Consider the following 8,830-nt stretch of genomic DNA (forward strand, 5'->3'; position numbering starts at 1 on the left):
CATTTCAGTAAACACTTTTACATTTCAGAAAACATTTACGTTTCAGAAAACAATTTAACAAGATACGAAACAAATTTACATTTCAGAAAACAAATTTACATTTCAGAAAACACTTTTACAATTCAGAAAACAATTTTACATTTCAGAAAACAAATTTACGTTTCAGAAAACACTTTTACATTTCAGAAAACAAATTTACATTTCAGAAAACAATTTAACAAGATGCGAAACAAATTTACATTTCAGAAAACAAATTTACATTTCAGAAAACACTTTTACATTTCAGAAAACAAATTTACATTTCAGAAAATCAACCGGAAAGGGAATGTACCAACGCCGAGGCTGACCCGGAAGTCAGCCTCAGGGGCTGCATCCTTCGCAGGCCGCATTTGTAGGCCGATTACGTTACAGCGCGGTGACGAAGGCTGTCTCAATTCATGAATCATTCCAAGACTCCCTCAAATGCGGCCGACAAATGTGTCCTTATTTTGCCCGATTTGAAGGATGGGTCGTGAGTATCATTCGCGGCCCATCATTTCCCATCATTCATTGCGGGTCGAAGCGGATTGGTCAAGCAGGGGAAGCCATGGCGGACCATAGCACCAAAAGCTGTGAGTAAATTGTGGAAAATTACACTTTCTGTGACACAAATTAACTTCTACAATGTTTTTAGTGCGGGAATATAACTATGTAGACGTGAAATATCTGCTTGATTTATCTAGACATCGCTTAATTTCAAACGTACTCCGTGCTCCGCCAGCCTTCCCGGCGGTGAGGCGAGCTAAACTTTGAGAAATCTGACCGGCCTCCCGGCACTAAGCTCCCACTGGCAGTCATCACAGTGAACGTTTAACACAAGTGATTTCTAACAGTTTATGTTATTATTTTAATTGTTACTGAAAATCGATTTAACATTTCAGGTGATATTAAGGTTAACCAGAATAAATTGACAGTTTTATGTAATCCAACTGTATCGCTGGAGAGTGTGATTGAGAATAAATAAGCTTTTCAATATAAATTTTTAATGAAGAAATGTGCTATATGTTTTAAAAGTTTATTTATAATTCAGTTAGCATTATAATTTCTGATTCCAGGTACAATCCAGAGACAATCATGTTCAAGTAAAAAAGATGTTTGATTTAACTAGCCAATAAACAAAGAGATAGCAACTTTATGGCTAATGTATGTCGACATATTTTATATATATATATATATATATATATATATATATATATATATATATATATATAAACAATAACTTTCAGTTTTAAGATAGATGGGAATTATAAAGTATTTGATCCCCTCTGGCTGTTCTTAGATAATTATATAATAATGCAGTGTTTTTGGTGTATTAGTATCTACTTGCTTTGATCACTTAAAATATCCAGAAGCATGCCTTAAAAATAATGTAGTGTCCCAGTCCTGAAACGCTTCTTCAACCAGGAGGACACCAGGCCTGATTTTCGGCTGAGCAGGGACTCTCTGATTAAGCAGTGCTGCTTAATCTTTTGCACCAGGATAGGCAACATGGATGGGTGCTACTATTGAGACCTTGGTTTTTCTTTTCTGGCTGGCAAGTGGCACATCCTACAGAGTGGTGTGCAGAGTGTTTGGGATGCCTCGCTCTACTGTCCATCGCATCGTCCAGAGAGTTACAGAGGAGATTGTGGCTATTCGTCACCAGGTCATCTACCTTCTAAAGACCCCTGAGGACTTAAGGCATTGTCCCGTGAGTTTGCAGGGCTGGCACGCCACATAGCTTTTCTTAAAGCTGTGGGTGTAATTGACGGCTGCCATATCCACTTCAGGTGTCCAAGCAGCCCTGATGGTCAGTGCTACAGGAACAGGAAACTCTTCCCTTCCATAATCCTGCAAGCAGTTTCTGAGAGCCATTTTATTGACACGTATGTGGGCTGGCCTGGGTCAGTGCATGACTCTAGGGTGCTCCGCCACAGCCCACTGTACAGTTTATCCTCCTCCAGGGCATGTTATCCTTGCTGATGGAGGGTACCCATGCCTCCAATATCCACTCCCCCTCATCACTCCCTACAAGAGGACAATACAAGGTGTGGGAGCCCAGCGCTTTAACAGCCATCATTCCAAAAACACGCTCTATAATAGAGCGTGTTTTTGGAATGATGAAAACCAGATTCAGGGCCATCTTCCTGCAAGCGCTGGAGGTGCACGACACCTTTGTACCTCACATATGCACCCTCTTTTAAATTGTTTTCAGGTCATAACAGCATGCGCCATCCTCCACAACATCTGCCTTGGTGCTGGGGATGTCAAGGCCCCAGAGGATGACCCAGAGGAGGCTGTAGAAGAGGATGAGGGTGAGGTCGGGACTGAGACAGTCAGCTTTGCTCTCTGGCAGGACCAGCTTTCAGCTGAGGTGTCCGCCCTGGAGGAGGTACCACCAGAACATGACTACTGTGTCAGCCAAGTATAATATTATAGATGTGATTAATTTTTGAGGGGTATAACTAATTGTAATATTTTGTGAGCACCATCTTCTAATTCTGCATTTTTCTGATTACCTCTTAGTGACGTGGCAGCCATCAATTCAGACAGCCCTTTAAACCCACTTGATGGACGATACCGTCGACAGTGGAGAGAGGAATCACAAACATCTGCAGACCACCTGTGTGATGCTTTGCTCACCATCCAGAATAGATCAGTAGTGGTTGAGCCTCCCTCTTAAGTACTCCTCCAAGCAATCAGCAGATGGAAAACACCTGTCATCCAGCGCACCTGAGAACTCCAGCACCAACTGGAAACCGAATGGTTAGAAAAACAAGTACACAATACACACGCAACACACAGACTCAGACTCTGACAGTTGCACACTTTCCTCCACTCATCCTGTTTCCAGTAAGGATGTGTATATATATGTGTGTTTGTGTGTGTTTATATATGAAACATAAATAAAAATATAAATCAATAAAAAATCTCATGACCTGTAAAGCACTACCTCCATTAGACCCCATCATTGAAAATCTTTGCTATATATGATTAACTACTTCCATGATCTTAGTAGCACAAAGAATCAACCCTACAGCAACACCCTCATTAATATCATGGATAACCTTTTGAAAAGGTATAATTCTAAGTATATGCGTGGTGAATTTATACTAAGAGCTCATCCCAAAAAGTGACACCTAATAACTAAAAGCTTTTCCTACAATTCTACCTCAAGATATTCCTGAAATCCCAAGCCTCCACTCTGTGGGTGAAAGGCTCTGTTGGAATGATATAAATATGTTATTTGATGACTTTAATAAGATTGATGTAGCTGGTTCATTAAGGCTTTATATTTAAGGAGAAGGATTTTAAAGCCAATTCTGCATTTTACAGGTAGCTAATAGAGAAAAAGCTGCAAGTAGAAAAAAATATTTATATTTAATGTGCTGCTAAATCTCCAATACAGTCTGTCACTGTTGGTAAACAGGTTGGAAAAGGTATTATAATCATTAACTGATGCGGGCATTGCAAGGTTGCAGAGCTCATTTTTATTCTTTAAATTAAAGCTGCTTCTAACACAGAACATTGGTATGTACACAAACCCACACAGACAGTAAAGAATTAAAGAAATGTCATATAACATATTCTGAGCTACAGGGGTTAGACAATGAAACTGAAACACCTGGTTTTAGACCACAATCATTTATTAGTATGGTGTAGGGCCTCCTTTTGCAGCCAATACAGCGTCAATTTGTCTTGGGAATGACATATACAAGTCCTGCACAGTGGTCAGAGGGATTTTAACCCATTCTTCTTGCAGGATAGCAGCCAGGTCACTATGTCATACTGGTGGAGGAAAACGTTTCCTGACTCGCTCCTCCAAAACACCCCAAAGTGGCTCAATAATATTTAGATCTGGTGACTGTGCAGGCCATGGGAGATGTTCAACTTCACTTTCATGTTCATCAAACCAATCTTTCACCAGTCTTGCTGTGTGTATTGGTGCATTGTCATCCTGATACACGGCACCGCCTTCAGGATACAATGTTTGAACCATTGGATGCACATGGTCCTCAAGAATGGTTCGGTAGTCCTTGGCCCATCTAGCACAAGTATTGGGCCAAGGGAATGCCATGATATGGCAGCCCAAACCATCACTAATCCACCCCCATGCTTCACTCTGGGCATGCAACAGTCTGGGTGGTACGCTTCTTTGGGGCTTCTCCACACCGTAACTCTCCCAGATGTGGGGAAAACAGTAAAGGTGGACTCATCAGAGAACAATACATGTTTCACATTGTCCACAGCCCAAGATTTGCGCTCCTTGAACCATTGAAACTGACGTTTGGCATTGGCATGAGTGACCAAAGGTTTGGCTATAGCAGCCCGGCCGTGTATATTGACCCTGTGGAGCTCCCGACGGACAGTTCTGGTGGAAACAGGAGAGTTGAGGTGCACATTTAATTCTGCCGTGATTTGGGCAGCCGTGGTTTTATGTTTTTTGGATACAATCCGGGTTAGCACCCGAACATCCCTTTCAGACAGCTTCCTCTTACGTCCACAGTTAATCATGTGTTGGATGTGGTTCGTCCTTCTTGGTGGTATGCTGACATTACCCTGGCTACCGTGGCTCTTGATACATCACAAAGACTTGATGTCTTGGTCACAGATGCGCCAGCAAGACGTGCACCAACAATTTGTCCTCTTTTGAACTCTGGTATGTCACCCATAATGTTGTGTGCATTTCAATATTTTGAGCAAAACTGTGCTCTTACCTTGCTAATTGAACCTTCACACTCTGCTCTTACTGGTGCAATGTGCAATCAATGAAGACTGGCTACTAGGCTGGTCCAATTTAGCCATGAAACCTCCCACACTAAAATGACAGGTGTTTCAGTTTCATTGTCCAACCCCTGTATGTCTGTGTATGAAATGAAAATACAGGTGTCATGATTTGGGGTTGTTTGGTTTTTGGTTTCGGGTTTTTTCCTTATGTTTTTCACTGTTCAAGTTTTGAATCATGTTTCTGTTTTTTTCCTGGCTCTGCTTCAGCCTCTGAGGGTTCGCAAGGCTCCACGCCTCCGGAGTTCCACAGAGTTTCTGGGAGGTCCTCTACTCTGCTCAGTCGGCCTCCTGATCTACCTGCAGTTTCCCTTCGCAGGTCGCCACGGTCTCTACGCTTCTGTCGGCCTCCACGTGCAGGTCAGGTCGCCCGCCTGAACTCTGTGCTGCTGGGGACGACCTCCTGGTCGCCCGCCTGAACTCTGTGCCTGCTGGGCACGACCTCCTGGTCGCCCGCCTGAACACTGTGTCTGCAGGGGACGACCTCTTGGTCGCCCGCCTGAACTCTGTTTTTGTTTTTGGCCCTCCTACCGTGCTCATGTCTAGTTCTCAAACCAAGTCTTGTCTTTTTGATCATGCCATGCCTGTCTTGCCTGCCCGTTTGTTTTGTTCCTGCCTCCTGCTGAGTGTGAGTTTTCGTAATTAAACCTTTTTTTTTCACTTACCATCATGCTGCCAGCTCGTCTGCATTCTGGGGTCCAATATCAAGTAAACCGTGACAACAGGTCTGTCTTTTTACTGTTGCTGTGCACAGAACTACAATTCCTGACATGTATTCATGCATAGTGGCTGAATTAATCATCCACGTTCTAAAATGTGGGCCCATTACAGGCCACTATAACAAATTGGTTCCAGATTCACCTTTTGTTTCCTCACTGTTTCTTGTTCTTGCCAAATTAAGAAAATGCTCATTTATAAAAGAGGGGACTTATGATAAAATAGTGTAACTATTCCCCTTCAAGTGGAACAGAAAATAATTTTTTCTACATTTAATTTAGTTGTAAATTTGCATAACCTTATGAGTCATTATATAGCAAAATTCTAATATACTAATCTAACTTAACACCACAAATGTAGTTTTCATTTTGATTTTTAGAGGAATAAATGATAAAAACAATCCTGTGTATATAAAGTAGTTGCATCTGAACTCTATGTTATAAGCTTACATCTTAAAATATATAAACAATCAATTTAGTGGCCCAGTTTATTTACACTAAGTAATAGACATTACACATAGAAGTTACCTTTTGGAATAACCTACCTCTGTTTTCAACTTTCTAAAGGTTCGCAACTAATTAAATTAAATTTCCCCCATCATTTACAGTGACTTCCAGGAGAATTAATACCCATTTATCTTTTTAACACTTTATCACATTACAACCAAAAAATTCAGTCTGTTTTATAGAGACTTTATGAGATAGACTAACATAATGCAGTGCATAAATTTTAAATGTTATGTTTGTGCAGCAAATTCAGCGAACTAAATCGGTATTTTGTAGAACCAACTTTTGACACAATTACAGTTCAAGGGTCTTTTTTATAAAACATTGCGTAGAATCTATACTAAAAGTGTATGGATGCCCAAAAGCCGAAAATGGCATACACTTAAGAAAATCCAGACTTATAAAACCATGCGCATGCACCCCAGCAAGCAATGTCCCCTTTAGAAATCATAACTGCACCTCCATGTTTGAGTATAAGGTTCCGCCTCGTGTTCTACTCTCTAAAAGCCCACATTCAACCATGAACGGTCATTGCAAAGCACCTCATGAATGTCAATGTGCATTTAATGAGCCAGCTGATCAATGTTATTTTAAGGTTAACAATGGCAACCACTGAGAAACATCCTAATTCTCCCCTTTGAATGGTTTTCCAATGATGTCAATGCATCCATTGTGCAGCATTACGCACAAGTGTCACCACGGTATTCAAATGTTTACAACAACGGTGTTATTGCCTCACACCTTGTCACAATTTATGTGGTACACATCACCCAAGTGATCATCGAGGAGAGGAATGTGATGGTGAAGAAACTTTAATTTAAAATTTAAGTTGGCTTATAGACCTTTTTTAGTTATTTGAAAGGTCATTATGATTAGTTATGGCTCAACAGCGCAAGCATAAATAACACTGTGGTTTGAATGCCTATGATAAAGTTAATCTATGAATAAAGTTTGATATGGAATGAAATTGAATGTCTGAGAGGAGCCATGATGCAGTGTGGCTTCAATTCCCCACCTCACCATCTACGTCGCCAGTTTTCCCTGTTTCCAAAAACGAGACTCTGCATGAGGGACCGCACATTCTCCCATCAAGTTAGTTTTTTACAAATCACAACCTTTGCGTGGAAAGTGACATACGACAGTTTCAGGCTTCATTTTGTGTGTATGCCATGTTTATAGATGAGATCCCAGGTTATTTGGGGTGTATTTACTTGCTTTGCACATCTTGAGACTGACATTTCTACCTATTTGTCTCTGCAAGATAGCTCAGGTTTAGTCAGATTGGAGGCTGAGCGTCTGTGAGCACAATTTTTAAACATTGACACATATTGTTACTTGGACTCGGTCTACGTCTGGCTGGGATTACATGAATATCTAAGGCATTCAAATGTAGCTTTGGCTAAATGTTTAAGTCTTAAGTCTTTTGCAGCTGCTAAAAGGCTTTCTTTCAGAAGCCCCTGCTATGTCTCTTAATCTATTTATCTACTCTGACCAAGATTCCGGAATGCAATCTCACTGCATGATGCTGCCACCACCATTATTTACAGAGGGGAAAGTGTGTTCGTTTTCTCTGGCACACATAGTGTTTTACGTGTTGGCCAAAAAGTTAAATCTTGTTCAGATCTGATCTTGGTATGTCCCTTACAAGGCAAATGGCAAACTGCAAACAGGACCTATTAGGGTTTTCTTTCTTTGGCTTTCTTCTTTCCACGGTCTCAAAAAGAAAAATTTCAGGGCTATTAGTTAACATCTGAACAGATTCTCCTACCTGGGGTTAGGATCTCAGCAACTCTTCTAGAGTTATCATAAGACTCTTGCCTGCTAATCTGATTAATACTTTCCTGGCTAGACCTGTTAGTTTACGTGGATGGTCATTTTCTTGGTAGGATGGCAGTTATGTCATACTCTTTCTGTTTTTCAGATGATGGATTTAACAGTTCTTAGATGTTCAAAGCTTGGGATAATGTTTTTTTTTACATAACCCTGCTTTAAAGGTTTTTTGAACTTCAACCCTGACCCTTCTGCTGTGTACCTTGGACTTCATGATGTTGTTTGTACATTAATCCTCGCTAATAAACCTTTGAGGCCATTCCCAAACCACTTGTATTTATACTAAAATTAAATTAAAATAAAACTAATTTAGACTAAATTGTAGTATATTTATTATTTAAGTGAACTTTATAGTGTGTTGGTTGCAATTTATTTTATTTAGAGATAAAAGAGTAAAGGGGGCCGAATGAACAAATTTACAAAACATATGTTTTAGGGTTTTTATTTGTGAAATAGTTTAAAAAACTGTGCAGATTTTCCTTCCACTTCACAACTGTGCACTAGTTTGAGCTGCTCTTTAATAAAAAACATCCTAATACATTAAAGTTTGTGGTTGTTAATTGTCAAACTGCAAAAAAGTCCAAGTGGTATAAATTATTTTGCAACATGCTGTATTGTTAAAATAGGACACCTCACAACAGCTACTGTGGTTTTCTGACAAATTTAGACATTTGGTATTATTTTTAAGTAAGTACAACAGAAAAATAATAAAACTGAGGAAAATCTATCAGAAATAACCTCAGACATTTAGTTTGAGGTGCTCTTGATTGTTGAAGTGAGAGTGAATACCATGGTTTAAAGGAGTGTTGTGATTATGAATATATTATTTGATATTAAAATAATAATTTGGTCTGTTAAGGGTTGTCCTGTGTATACCAGCTCAACAAGGCAATGGTAGAGGACAACATTGAAAGGGAAAAGCCAATCTCTGGCATTTATTGAACAGCAAAACTCTGTTCACACACAGAATGAAT

The 8,830-nt window shown here is 40.0% G+C and overlaps 1 long non-coding RNA gene across 1 annotated transcript; it reads left to right on the forward strand.

Moving 5' to 3' along the window:
• The first annotated feature begins 2,215 nt into the window (after nucleotides 1-2,215).
• Nucleotides 2,216-6,993, forward strand: LOC124857984. The gene is made up of 3 exons (XR_007035728.1): nucleotides 2,216-2,410; nucleotides 2,545-2,784; nucleotides 5,014-6,993. It is a non-coding gene; the product is annotated as an uncharacterized LOC124857984 (long non-coding RNA).
• Nucleotides 6,994-8,830: the final 1,837 nt, after the last annotated feature.

The sequence above is a fragment of the Girardinichthys multiradiatus genome, chromosome 2, assembly GCF_021462225.1.
Source record: "Girardinichthys multiradiatus isolate DD_20200921_A chromosome 2, DD_fGirMul_XY1, whole genome shotgun sequence".
In the NCBI taxonomy this organism is placed as follows: Eukaryota; Metazoa; Chordata; class Actinopteri; order Cyprinodontiformes; family Goodeidae; genus Girardinichthys; species Girardinichthys multiradiatus.